General features: G+C 38.4%; 1 protein-coding gene across 8 annotated transcripts in view; it reads left to right on the forward strand.

The window, feature by feature from the left end:
• RFC3 (replication factor C subunit 3) overlaps window positions 1-12882 on the forward strand; it is a 739896-nt gene that overhangs the window by 26173 nt on the left and 700841 nt on the right. The gene's annotated exons all lie outside the window — the stretch shown is intronic.

Below are 12882 nucleotides of genomic sequence, written 5' to 3' on the forward strand. Positions count from 1 at the left end.
ATACAGTAGAGAAGCCGCCCATCTTCCTTCTTAAGCTTCCCATCTTGTTGGGGTTGTTCTATGTTGATTATCTTTTTCTTTTGATAATTAATCATGTTTTTCTACTTCCTTGTTGAGTAATTGTGAATAGCATCCAGTGGTTATGAATGGTCTGGGCTTTAGAGATTACAGAAGAACGTATATGCAGAATTAGGGTTCAAGCTCTCTTGTTCTCTCTTTTAAAGGATTGCCCTATCATTTTCTAGCAGCAGTGGCTGCCCCCTAGTCTTCTGGTTCTTTAATCCAATAAGACAGTAAAATTTTCATAAGAATTTTAGCTGCCCATGTTAGTGATGACTATGACCTGCCCTCAGGCTAAATGCCCTAAAAAATTAAAAACTTGAGTGCTCTGCCCACCTTCCAATTGTTGACTCCCTTCCAGATTTTGCTGTTCTCTCTCCAACAGTTGTTTTTTCTACTACCATTTTATTATTTGTTTTCTGGTTTTTTTGTGACCTTCATTCCCTCCTTCTTGTTTGCCTGCTTGCCAGATTTTCTCAGTGGTATGTCTCAATATCTTGCTTTTTCTTGTTTGTGTATCTGTTGTAGGATTTTTTATTTGAGGTTGCTATCAGGTTTGCAAATAATATAACTCATTATTTTAAACTGATGACAATTTAACACTAATTTCAAAAACAGAGAAAACTAATAAAAATTCTACAGTTTAACTTCACCCCTTCTGCTTTTTAACTTTTGGTTATTTCTGTTTATATCTTATTATACTGTCTATGTTCTGAAAAGCTGTTGTAGTTATTATTTTTGATAGGTTCATCTTTTAGTCTTTCTATTCAAGATATGGATAGTTTACACAGCACAATTACAGTGTTAGAATCTTCTGTGTTTGTCTATGTATTTACCATTGCCAGTGAGTCTTATACCTTCAGATGATTTCTTGTTTCTCATTAACATTTGTTTCTTTCAGAACGAAGAAATCCCTTTGGCATTACTTGTATGATAGGCCTAGTGTTGATGAAATTCCTCAGCTTTTGTTTATCTGGGAAAGTCTATATTTCTCCTTAAATGTTTGAAGGGTATTTCACAGGATGTAAGTCTAGGATAAAATATATTTTCCTTCAGCACTTCCATGCCACTCTCTCCTGTCTGTAAGATTTCCATAGCGAAATCTGCTGCAAGACATATTGGACCCCCATTGTACCTTGTTTGTTTCTTTTCTGTTGCTGCTTTTAGGATCCTTTATTCATGACCTTTGGGAGTTTGATTATTAAATGCCTTGAGATAGTCTTATTTGGGTTAAATCTTAGTGTTCTGTAATTTTCTTGAACTTGAATATTGACATCTTTCTCTAGGGAAGTTCTCTGTTACTATCCATTTGAATGGACTTTCTACCTCTATATCTCTCTCTACCTTTTCTTTAAGGCCAGTAACTGTTAGATATGCCCTCTTGAAGATATTTTCCAGATCTTGTAGGCATGCTTTATTCTTTTTTCTTTTGTCTCCTCTACCTGTATATTTTCAAATAGCTTGTCATCAAGCTCATTAATTCTTTTTGATCAATTATGTTATTAAAGGGCTCTGATGCATTCATTAGTATGCCAATTGAATTTTTCAGCTCCAGAATTTCTGCTTGATCTTTAAAAATTATTTCAATGTCTTTGTTACGTTTATCTAATAGTACTCTGACTTGCGTCTCTATGTTACGTTGAATTTCATTGTGCTTCCTCAAAACAGCTATTTGGAATTCTCTGTCTGAAAGGTCACATATCTCTGTCACTCCTGGATTGGTCACTGATACCTCATGTAGTTTGTTTGGTGAGGAGGTCATGTTTCCTGGATGACCTTGATGCTTGTGGATGTTCATAGATATATGGACGTTGAAGAGTTAGGTATTTATTGTGGTGTGGGCTTGTTTGTACCTGTCCTTCTTGGGAAGGCATTCCAAGTGTTCAGAGAGAATTGAGTTTTGTGATCTAAGTCTGTGGTTACTGTAGCCATATATGCATTAGGGGGCACCCCAGTAAAGCTGTGACTCTTGCAGACTCATAGAGATACTGCCTTGGTAGTCTTGGGTAAGATACAACAGAATTCCCTAGATTACTAAGCAGAGACTCTTGTTCTCTTCCCTTTTCTCCAAACAAATGGAGTTTCTGTCTCTCTCCATGCTGAGTTGCCTGGAGCTAGGGGAGAGGTGATACAAGCACCCCTATGGCCACCACCACTGGGACTGTGCTATGTCAGAACTGAAACCAGAACATCTCTGAGTCTCACCCAAGACATACAGCAAATATTGCCTGGGTACAACTGACGGTTTTCAAGGCTCAAGGGCTCTTTAGTCAGCAGATGAATTCTGCCAGAGCTGGGTTCTTCCCTTCAAGGCAGCGAGTTCCCTTCTGGCCCAGGGTGTGTCTACAAAGGTCATCCAGAAGCTGGGGCCTGGAATGAGGCCCTCAGGATTCTACCAAGTGTGCTATCCTGCTGTGGCTGAGCAGGTCTCCAAGTTGCAAGACAAAGTCCTCTTTACTCTTCCCTCCCCTCTCCTCAAGCGGAGGGAAGGAGTCTCTCCTGCAGCTGCAATTTGTACTGCCTGGGATTGGAGGAGGGGTGATGCAAGGACTCCCTTAACTGCCCTGGCTGGTGTCTCACTGGGTCTTGTGTATCCCAAGTCTGCTGACCCAAGCACAGTACAGCACCAGAGCTTGCCCAGGAATTGCAGTCTTGTGGCCTAGACTGCCATTCAAGTTTATTTAGGACCCCAGAGTGCTTTAGCCCATGATGATGGTGCTAGCTGGAACTCAATTTCTGACCACTGGGATAGACAATTCCCCTCTGGCTAGGGCTAGTCTAAATGCTCCCTCTGTGGGTTCTGCCCTGTGTTGCTCTCCACTGTGACAGGGAAGCACTGAGTTGCAATGCAGATTCTCTCTCTCTCTCTTTTTTCTTTTTTTTTTTGATGGAGTCTCACCCTGTTGCCCAGGCGCTGAAGTGCAGTGGCGTGATCTTGGCTCACTGCAACCTTCACCTCCCGGGTTCAGGTGATTCTCCTGCCTCCCCCTCCCGAGTAGCTGGGATTACAGACACCTGCCACCACACCTGACTAATTTTTGTATTTTTGGTAGAGACGGGGTTTCACCATGTTGGCCAGGCTTGTCTCGAACTCCTGACCTCAGGTGATCCCCCTGCCTCGGCCTCCCAAAGTACTGGGATTATAGGCCTGAGCCACCATGACTGGCCTACACAGATTCTCTCTGCACCATGCTGCAGCTGATGGGGGATGAGAGAGGGGTGTGCAGGCAATTCAAGACTGTCTTTCCTACCTTCTACATTGCCTTTTTCTTTAATACAATGTTAAAACCAGGTACTATGCTCACTCAACTGATTTCTTGTTCTTACATAGGTGCTTTCTTTTGTGGGTAGTAATTTGGTGTTCCTGCGGTAGGGGAGGGGAATGATCTCTAGGGGGTTCTATCTGGGCTTCTTGCTTCAACTCCTCCTCCAGCAGTTGCTTTTTATAAGTTTGTTCAAAGCTTATGGTTGTTACCTACTGGAAGATTGTCAGCCTTACCAGAAGCAGAAATTCTATCTCATTGTTTTATAAATATGATTATCTCTTTTTTTAGAAAAAAAAATCATTCATATACCTCACATCCTCATCTTGCACCCTCTCTCTACTCTTCACACATTTTTAAAGTGTTTTCTGTTCATATTGCCTACATCTTCTTAGTTTACAATCCATTTTAATCTGGTTTTCCCTCTTATAACTTCAAAAATACAATTTAGTCTAAAAGATAGGGATGTATGTATGTGTGTGTATCCATCCAGTGAATTCTTGCTCTGTATCCAGTGAGTTTTTTAATTGACCTCAGCAATATGTGTTGCCCTTTCTTGAATCTCCTTTTCCTGTGGTTTCCCTGAGACAAATACTCTCTTGTATTTTTTCACCTACATCTTTGGCTGCTCACTTTTCAGGCTTTCTTACCAAGCCATCAAATGTGGAATATGGCTTTATTCTCGACTCTCTGCTGCTCATAAGATTCTCTCCTTGGGTGACCTTATACATGCCCAAGGCTTCAGATACCATCTATTAGCTGATAACTCTATTTATATGAGCTCAAACTTCATCTGAATTTCACTTATACATCTAAACACCTATCTGACATTTGTTCACCGACACTTCAGAGACGTCTCAAACTGAACATGTTCCACACTGAACTTTTGATCTCTTCCAGCCCAAACTAGGCCTTTCCCATTGTTCTTTTCTCGATGTCATCTTTTCTGATTCTTTTCCATGTTCTACAGCAGTGGCGATTATCTGGAGTTCTACCTAATTTTCTTTATTCAATGACCAGCTTAATATCTGTCTTTTCCTACGCTCCTTTCCCCTTTCTACTTCTGTTCATGAGACAACTCAGTTTTGAGCTCAGAAAGAGTACATGTGCGGATGATTCCCACGTCCAGACATGAGCTGCTTTTCCTAATACAACCTGCAGCCATTTTAATTTTGGTTTATCTAAAACAAACTCACCAGCATCTGTTAAACCGGCTGCTTCTCTTAGCTTATTGCTTGTGTCAGGGTGCTACTTTTCCTCTAGATACCTGGTGTAAACTTTTGGCGTTAAGTTGACCCCCTCTCCATTTTGTCAGTTGTCAAGTTCTGGCCTTTAGCCCTCATAGATGGACGTTGCTTTCATCTCTACCTGTACTTGCCATCAAATGAACCATAACAGGCAGACTAGATGGACTCATGGTTAGGCATACTCAGATGAGCATAAGAGATTTATACCAAAAGCACGGGTATCATTCAAAATATAGCTATTTGTGCATTTAAAAATCTATAATTCTTCATACTCAACCTGGCAAGTAATTTCTATTAAAAAGAGACAGAAGTGTAAATATTTAGATTTAGACCACTAAGGGCAATTTCTATCCATTCATTTGTTCAAAAAAATATTTATTGAGTACCTGCTGTTTGCCGTGGCTTTTTAAAGATCCTGGGGATACAGCAGGACAAAACTGACATCAGTTTCCTTTGTGGAGTTTACATTCTGTCACAAAGAGATGAATGCAGGATGTTAGATAGATAGATAAACTGATAAATTATTGTATGTCATGTGTGCTGTGGAGGTGGAGAATTTTGGTTTGTTGTTTTATATAGAATGTGTTACACAGTAATTTACATAGTCCAGGCAGACTAAACAGTATATGCAAGACCCGAGGCAGGAAGGAATATGCCAGTGGAGTAGGTTGGGCAAATGGGAAAGTGGCAAAAGATGAGGTGAGAACATTGAGCTAACGTAGAGGTAAGGTGGGATATATCATGTAGGGTACTGGTTTTCTAGTGAATGTTTAGCAGCTGGCTCTCTGGGGAAAAAAAGATTAATAAAAGGTCCTGATCTGTAGTGTTTGCCAGTTTTTCTGCTGTAAACACTCTCACCATGGCCAATTTCAAGCTAGCAATGTAAGGTCAACCAGCTCTCAAAAATTCCTGAAAATTTAACAGTCAGCTCTTGTGAGCTGGTATAACCCTTCTTCAGCCATCATTGATATAGAGCCTTGATTTTTTTTTTCAAGTGAGAAGGGATGCCACTAAAGAGTATTAGAGTAGGCCAGACGCAGTGGCTCACGCCTGTAATCCCAAAGGAGGCCGAGGCTGGCAGATCAGTTGAGTTCAGGAGTTTGAGACCAGCCTGGCCAACATGGTGAAGCCCCGTTTCTACTAAAAATACAAAAAATTAGCTGAGAGTGGTGGAGTGTGTCTGTCATCCCAGCCACTCAGGAGGCTGAGGTAAGAGAATCACTTGAACTGGGAGGCAGAGGTTTCAGTGAGCCGAGATTGTGCCACCGCACTCCAGCCTGGGCTACAGAGTAAGACTCCGTCTCTAAAAAAACAAGCAAACAAAAAAGTATTAGAGTTATGATGTGATCAGGTTTCTGTTTCAACAATCAACTGGCTCCTGGATTGAGAATATTAATTACATGTTAACATTTGTCTGCAAACTCAAGGCTTATAAAGTATTTTCTTTTTTTCTTTTTTTTTTTTTTGAGACAGAATCTCGCTCTGTCGCCCAGGCTGGGGTGCAGTGGCCGGATCTCAGCTCACTGCCGCCTCCTGGGTTTAGGCCATTCTCCTGCCTCAGACTCCCGAGTAGCTGGGACTACAGGCGCCCGCCACCTCGCCCGGCTAGTTTTTTGTATTTTTTAGTAGAGACGGGGTTTCACCGTGTTAGCCAGGATGGTCTCGATCTCCTGACCTCGTGATCCGCCCGTCTCGGCCTCCCAAAGTGCTGGGATTACAGGCTTGAGCCACCGCGCCCGGCCAAGTATTTTCTTTGATTTACGTAGTGCTAGCTTACACATTGTTTTCAATTATTAATTGTCAATATTTAAAAATAGAAACATCCTTCAAAAACATAAATTTCTTGATTTTCTTAAAAAATCAGATTTGATCTTTATGTTACTAATTTAAATTGAGGATTGGCTATCTTTTTTACATAGGTATGCATTTTCCATTTCTCACCAATTTTAGCTATTATTTTACAGTTTTTTGTTTGTTTTTAAAATATGGAGATGAGAAAAATAAACTTTCTTATAACCAACCCTTTTATCAAAATTGGTGTAAAATGAGAGGTAAGAGGGTTATATGGTTCAAGAAAAATTGAGCATGCATATTTCTTTACAGATGTAAAGGATATTTTTAATTTATAATAAAATATACCTATTTTGAAGGAATACAGTTTAATACATCATGAAACAAATCATACAACAGGTTATGATTAGATATGAAAGATGATTTTTTAAATTGATACACTGACAAAACATAAAAATTTAATCAGGGTGTGATTTTAAATTGAATGAAATAAATTATGTTCCTGTAAAATTAGTATTTACTATATGAAAAATGGTCAGAATAGCAAAACAATTTGCAAATGTCAGTTTCATAAATGAGTACAATATATATTGACTTAGAAAAACATTAGCAAAGGTATATCTAAATGTAAGTATTATTTTGAAAATACAGTTAACTTACAGGACAGTCTGTCATTTTATGCTGTTTTTAATGATGATCAAAGTGCAGATATTTAAAATACACTGAATTAAGTTAGTTTTGTAAATGATAATTTTAATAAAGAATTTGAAAACTTGATGCTCATGAGAATCACAACTTTTTTAATTTTGAAAAGTCAATAAGCTTAATATACATGGATCAAAATTAGAAAACATGACTAAGACAATTCTTCTGTGGTAGTTAATATTAATTTTGGAATTTTTTCCTCACAAAATAAATTTAGTTGGAAGGGTATAAAACTTAAATTTACTAATTGCCTGATTCAGCATGAATTTCTTTGAAAAGCAAGCCAAAACCCTCCATGGAATGAGAAATTAACATCATGAACTAGATTGATTCTTATGGCTTCATAGCATAATGCTTTGTTGATAACTTGGGTCCATAATACAAGCGTCTGCTGTAGTTACACAGAGATATATGCAAATGATTTTTGAATTGTTCATATAATCCAAGGGGAAATCTAATTTTTTTCTACCCCCATCCCCTGCTTTACACATATTGGATTCCTTAGTTTATAATATAGTTGACCCTTGAACAATGTCGGGGGTTGGATCACAAACCTGTCACATTTGAAAATCAACATATAACTTTTGACTCCCCCAAACTTAACTATTAATAGACTAATGTTGACCAGAGCCTTACCAACAGCAGAAATACTCAGATAACACGTGTTTTGTATGTCATATATATTACATTCTTACCATAAAGTCAGAGGAAAGAAAAGGTTATTAAGAAGGTCATGAGGAAGAAAAAATATATTTACTATCTAAAAATATGTATTTACTAAGCAGAAGTGGATCGTTGTAAAGGTCTTCATCCTTTTTGTCATTGTGTTGAGCAGGTTGTGGAAGAGGAGGGGTGGGCTTTGCTGTCTCAGGGGTGGCAGAGGCAAAATAAAACCCACATATAAATGGACCTATGCAGTTCAAACCCACGTTGTTCAGGGTCAACTGTATAACCCATCTAAACAGGGACTATTTTTTGTGTAAGGTCATCTTAAAGCATTGCACACACATACGATCCAATTCACACATTCTGCAGTTGGCTCGTTAGGAAACTATTTGGCTGGGAATAATCTGGTCTACAGTCTTATGGGAAAAGAATACCCAGACATTTAAACAACAGACCTAAGTATGAATCCATTCCCCAAACTGTGAAGTTGAAGACGGAATTCAACAATTGGCTTTTGGATATCAAATTTTATAAAACTGATTTAACATTGATTATGTGAAACATTGATATTCCACGAATGAGATCTATTAAACTGAGGTGCAACATGGTATTGAAAACTAATTTTGAGAGTATTGCACTATCAGAATTGCACAAATATCTTGACAAAAGTTACTTTCAATATAAAAACCAATAAGCAAAGATTTTAACTATTTGTAAGTTATTGTCATCCAGGAATAACTGTTTCCCACTTTAATCTTTCTTTCCTGGAAGTAACCTTCAATAGTATTACTGCAGGCCTGTCTTTATTCATCCAACTCTTAGAGAGATGGAGTATCTCATTTAATTGTCAAATTTGGGAAGAGTAAGTGAACCTACTTGATGTGGCCCCAACTGTTTTTCTGTTGGGAATGAGCCTATGTATAAGTAGTCAGGCTTCTTGCCTGTAAAGAGGCCTAAAATCTAGCACTTCCCCCACCTAAAACTTGATTTATATCAGTAACAGGTTATATTTTGGATTGCCACTGAACCTGTTTTGTTGATCTCAACTTGTTCTAAGCAAAGTATAGAATAATGGTGCCATGTATTGGGGAGTAACCCTCAGAAACCTCAAAATTTGGTATATTCACCAGGAACATTGAGAAATAATAATAGAAAGTTTGGAAGGAGAAAGTTTTTGTGCATGCAAGGCCTACAAATGTGGGTCTTGGACTTTAGGGAATAAGTGTATTGAGTATAATAGTTTATAGAGAGTTATAGTCATTTATAGAGACTTATAATAGTTTATAAATAGAGACTTATTTTAGGCCAAACAGATTTTTTACATGTTTGCATTTGGCTTTGAACTTCTGTAGCCTGTAGCCTAGGAAGAAAGCTCTGGCTGTCATGAGAAATTTTAAGCGTGGCAGGTGACTGCAACCTATGACTTACGCAACTCATGTGAGAAAATAAGTCAGTCCTTTAGCTGTGTTGGGTGCTTCAGGTAGAGACTGCTTTAGCTTAATGCACAGACCATCCTTATCCTAAATTGAGACAAGATTCCATTGCAGAGAAGAGTTTTACAGGCATTTTCAACCTTGGTGATCAGAAGAATATTTGCCACTTTTAAACTGAGAGGCAACTAGCTCTGCATGTATAACAGAGCACTAGAGGGGCTCTAGGTCTACATGGTTAGTATAAACACCAACTAGATAATCAAGATTGGGTATTCCGGATTCAAGAGAAGACCTCTTTCAGGATCAAGGAGGGCTGTGAAGGCACCTGCTAACCTTTCACGTGGCATTTCCACAGACTTTTAAGACTCCCTCTCCCATTATAGAATCCCAAATTGGCTCCGAATACATTAATACCTTAAGTTCTAACCCTGACTTGCTAGCTGAGACCCAAATTGTGATTTCACCATAGATGTGCATTAGACTTAATTAGGAAATAAGAGATGTGGGCTCTTATTAGAAAGAAATTGCTATCCGCTTGAGACAGAAAATCAACTAAACGACATTATTAGAAACCCAAACACAAGGATATCAAAGTGTTCTGTGCCTGGAACTAGTTGCCTCCAATTATCCCATTTGCTCAAGAAAACAAGAAAAAAATAGAGCAGTTAAAAGATGGTACTTCAGTTCTATTAAATCCAGAAACAGAGGAAGATTAATAAAGGAACGTAGGCAGGATAAGCGGGAGGAAGAGATTATTCACTTTAAGAAATAGTACAGGGAGAAAGGTACCTTGAAGATGGAGTTAGACCAACATACAAGGGGCGGAAAAAGGTACCCAAATTCTAACTGCTTTTAAAGAGGGAAAGGTATGTTTGTTGTTACTAGATCATAAATGGTGTGTGGAACCTAAGGAAATCTAAGAGAGAGAAGTCTAGGATGATAACCCCAAGAAAACCCAAGTCACTGAGAGGTGACTTTCTAAACCCACAGGACCTCACTTGGAGCAGCTGGGGAACTACTACTTAAAGACTGGAACAGCTGTACCAAGGAGTTACACACATCTGGACAGACTTAGAAAATGCATAAGAGATATTCAAAGTATTTCTTATGTGAGTTTCCATGTTATGCAATCATCACAGAGGAGATACAAGCATTGCATTTACTCTGAGAGAACTTATTGACCTTAGTTGATGAATTTATGAAATTAGGATCTTAATGGAAGGCAGTAGAAAGATATGAAGAAATATAGATGTGACAATCAGAGACCAAGTTCAGGTTTTTGTTAACTGTCTGATGGAAGAATCTCTTGAGGAGATTATCCGTGTCATCGAGAGTAGACAAAATTTGAACAGTGAACAGAGGGCTTGTTATTTCTTCTCTGTTACTATGGTAGACTTCACAGATGAATCCAGAGTAGTTATAAAAATAACTGCCTGGGACAGAAAGCAAAGACAAAATAAATGGAAGGGAGCCACAAAGTTCCAGCAGGCAGCATTAGCTCTTACACAGACTAGAGAAGAAAAAGGACCAGTTTAAGAAGTAGACTAAATTGTTAAGAAACTCAAGTAGCCTTCCTGAAAGGAGTTGGGGACTAGCACAGGGAAATTAAATACCAGTGCATCAGAAATGTAATTTCAGAAGCAACAAAATTGCTTTAGTGCAGGGATCTGTTAGTGGTGATTCTTCAGCTAAGGCAAATTATGAACGAAGGAGAAGTCTTTCCTAGCAGATGGGTTTCATGTCCCAAATAATTCCATAGCTACGGATGGTGGAAATAGCCGCTGTGACACAGGACTAAGAACGGCTGCCCCTGAGAGATGGTGCATGTGTGGCATGGATTAGAGACTGAATTGAGGGCACCATCAGGGACTTAACCCAAGATTCTATGGGAAAAATGGAAATAGAGGTTCTGGATATGCTCGAAGGGAAGAAAGAACCCACAGTGATTTTGGGGACTGGCTGCTGCTATTTCAGGTGTCTATTTCAAATTTGCAAGGAGACAGAAATGCCTCAAATGATACTATTAAAGAAGATGGAAGAACCAAGGCCACAGTTTAGATATACCCTAGGGCCAACTGCCCATAACCATGTAGTCAAAACTTAAAGTAATCCTGATTTCCCCTTAATGCTCTAATCATGACCGAAACACAAAACATAAGCTTTATGAGCACTTGAAATCAAAACAATCAACTAGAGACAAATGAGCTTAAAGAACTCTACTTCCCTAAAAGGGATGGCAATATACAACAAGCAAAAAAAAAAAAAAAAAAAAAAAAAAAAAAAGGTTAAAATACTCCTCCTTTGTGCTTTATAATCTGCACTGTGGCTGCTATACTCGAGGCTTCTTACTACTTTCAGTTTGAGGTCTCCCAGTTTGAGAACTGTTCTTAGTATGCACAATAAACTTTCAGTATTTTTTCTAAGTTGATCTGATTTTATATTTCTTAATGCTCTGAGCAAGCACACAAGAAACATAGATGGATTTTTTTCCACAAAAATGGAAATGTAAAGAAACGGTGTTTATGTGCCTTATTTTCTTTACCCAGTGTATCATTGATGGGCATTTAGGTTGATTCCATGTCTTTGCTATTGTGAATAGTGCTGCAGTGAACTTACGTGTGTGTGCCTTTATGATAGAACGATTTTTAATCCTTTGAGTATATACCAGTAATGGGATTGCTTGGTGGAAGGATAGTTCTATTTTTAGGTCTTTGAGGAATTGCCACACTGCATTCCACAATGGTTGAACTAATTTACACTCCCACCAGCATGTATAAGCATTCCCTTTCCTCTACAACCTTGCCAGCACCGGTTATTTTTTGATTGTTTAACAATAGCCATTTTGAGTGGTGTGAGATGGTATCTCATTGTGGTTTTGATTTGCATTTCTCTCATGATCAGTGATGCTGAACTTTTTTTCATATGCTTGTTGGCTGTTTATGTGTCTTCCTTTGAAAAGCGTCTGTTCATGTCCTTTGCCCATTTTTAATGAGCTTGTTTTTTTCTTGTAAATTTGTTTAAGTTCTTTATAGATGCTGGATATTAGACCTCTGTCAGATGCATAGTTTGCAAAAATGTTCTACCATTCTCTAGGTTATCTGTTTAGTTGATAGTTTCTTTTGCTGTGCAGAAGCTCTTTAGTTTAATTAGAACCCAGTTGTCAATTTTTACCTTTGTTGCAATTGCTTTTAGCGTCTTTGCTGTGAGATCCTTGCCCATTCCTATGTCCAGAATGGCATTTCCTAGGTTGTCTTCCAGGGTTTCTGTGGCTTTGGGTTTTACATTTTAGTCTTAATCCATCTTGAGTTGGTTTTCTTATATGGTATAAGGAAGTGAAACAGTTTCAATGTCCTTTGCAGCAACTCGGATGGAGCAGGAAACCATTTTCTTTAGCAGACTAATTCAGGAACAGAAAACCAAATACCACATGTTCTTATTTATAAATGGGAGTTAAATAAAGAGAACAGATGGACACAGAGAGGTAAACAGCAGACACCAGAAGGTGGAGGGTGGGAGGAGGAAGAGGATCAGGAAAAATAACTAATGGATATTAGGCTTAATACCTGGATGATGAAATAATCTGTACAACAAACACCCATGACACACGTTTACCTATGTAACAGACCTGCACATGTATACCTGAACTCAAAATAAAGGTTAAAAAACTGATATGGAAATGTAATTGTAAATGATAAATACAAAATAAACTTATTCCTG

Source organism: Macaca fascicularis, chromosome 17, assembly GCF_037993035.2.
Source record: "Macaca fascicularis isolate 582-1 chromosome 17, T2T-MFA8v1.1".
Taxonomy (NCBI): Eukaryota; Metazoa; Chordata; class Mammalia; order Primates; family Cercopithecidae; genus Macaca; species Macaca fascicularis.